Source organism: Nanorana parkeri, unplaced genomic scaffold (genome assembly GCF_000935625.1).
Source record: "Nanorana parkeri isolate BGI_ZX_2015 unplaced genomic scaffold, ASM93562v1 scaffold491, whole genome shotgun sequence".
In the NCBI taxonomy this organism is placed as follows: Eukaryota; Metazoa; Chordata; class Amphibia; order Anura; family Dicroglossidae; genus Nanorana; species Nanorana parkeri.
The window spans coordinates 766,539-768,586 of record NW_017306759.1 but is presented as its reverse complement, the minus strand read 5'-3'; the positions used below and the strand labels follow the sequence as shown (position 1 = coordinate 768,586).

The following is a 2,048-nucleotide window of genomic DNA, read 5'->3' as shown; positions in this document are numbered from 1 at the left end:
AAAAATACCTAATATGTATTTATTCAGCATAGGGTGATTCTGCGTATTTATATATTTCTGTATTTATTTCACATGTAGATTATCATTAGATTGCACATGCAGTTGGTCTATAAAGCGCAGGGCACGTTTATAATTCACGTTTTTTTAGGTGTTATATACAGTTTTTTTAGCTTGGCAGCTTAGGGGTTTGTTGTTCCATAGCACAGATCCTGTTTGTAATATTAGCAATAGCTCCATCCCTAGTAGTGAGAGTACAGGAAGCTTTGCTGCAGCCATACATAGAACTTGATAATGACATTTTCTTTAAAAACTCTATCCTGCTTCAGCAGCACAGATTGAACTAGAGAAGCAATGTCAGGAACCTGCTCTGCATATGTATCTGTTGCATACATAAACTGTGGCATATTTGGGCACTTACTTGGTGTGAAGGTCCAGAGAGGGGAGGCAGGAGGGTACACACTGGGGGTGACATCTCAGGGCACGGTGTGGGCTCCCAGCAGGGCCCCAGACAACACAGGAGAGCAGAGAGCGGAGAGCCGGAGGTGGGGCCAAGTTGATAGTGGGCGGAGCCCAGAGGCATGTCTATGCTGCTGGATGTAGCCTCCTGTCTGTAGAGCACCGATGCTGTGTACACAGTCAGGGGGCAGGGCTGGTGCACGCCCCATTGCCTACACAGGTGAGGCTGCCAGCCCTGCATGTATTTATCTTATGAAGGGGGCTGAAAGGGCAGCTGCTTTGGGCCCCACAACAATGATTGGGCCCTGGGCGACTGCCCCTTTTGCCCTGCGTTAAAGATGGCCCTGGGAAGCAGTCAGTGCAAGCAGTGCAAGTTGTCCACAGTGACATGACTGCCCCCCAAAAACCACACAAACTGTCTGTTCTTGATGTAGTGAACAAACAGGGGAGTGTTTGTTGGTTTTGTTCTTTCTCTTTCCTTAACCTGATGGGTGGGAATAAACCTGGCCATTTACATTCACTTTCTCTTTAAAGCTTTTGGATATATTTAAATACTTGATACTCCTTGTGTGTTGGAACTTGAGCACTTTCTCATTCTCTCTATGAATTCCCTTTAAAAGCGGAACCTCCACTCAGAAAGGCCTTGTGTTTTACAAGTGGGCCACCCTATCAAGAACACCTTGTCCACAGGAGTAATGCACGTCCAGTATCTATATATCTTCAACAACTTTATTCCAGAATATGAGCTCCTTGAGCTTCTCAGGGCTGTCATACTCTGGGTGGGGTTTAACTCCAGAAGCACACAGCTATCATTGGAGTAAATCTCTTCAACTTCTTGCATTGCTCAGTTCCTGTTCTCTAAATGTAGCTTCAGACTACAGCTTCCAGGCACTCAGCCTACTAAGGTCATCAAATTCCAATGCACACGGCCTGCAAGAGGTCGCCTATGTCCCATACACAGAGCATGGAAGAAAGTCAAGCCCTCTAGGTTCTGAACTCCAGCCAAGGGTCCTCCAACCAGGACCCTGGTCTTTCGCTGCAGCTGTCAGTTATTTATTCATTCATAATTAAAAGGGGGGACATCCACAAGCGCGAATATTAACATTTATAAAGGGAAAGGACCCCGCCTAGGAAAAGGACCCTTGGGGAACAGTGCTCATCCTTTGTTAAAGCTTGGTCCAAACTTACAAATAACTATCCAGCTAACAAACAGGGTGCACCCTCTATGCTACATGTCTGCCACATCACTTTGTAGCCCATTCAACAGAGCCTTGCTGATAGTGTAATGTAGGGGACTCCTGAATACAGCAATATAAAAGAGGCCTTTGCAAAATAGCAACGCTTATAGCAATGCTTAGAGAATACACCCATACATTGATATTGTGTACTTTCTTTTAGTCTGCAAATAAAGTTGCAGACTCCTTTTTACAAATTGTTCTCCCTGGCACCTTTAAAAAACCTGTTATCTACAGACCTCAATAATTCAATGTGAAATTTACATACACGGGTCAATGACTACCTCATGGAAGGACTCAGAAATACAGAAGTATGGAGATTCTTCTGTACTCTCCCATAGTGCTCTATTATATATA

General features: G+C 44.6%; 1 protein-coding gene across 1 annotated transcript in view; it reads right to left on the bottom strand.

The window, feature by feature from the left end:
- LOC108790667 (extracellular calcium-sensing receptor-like) overlaps positions 1-2,048 on the bottom strand; it is a 14,497-nt gene that overhangs the window by 6,202 nt on the left and 6,247 nt on the right. The gene's annotated exons all lie outside the window — the stretch shown is intronic.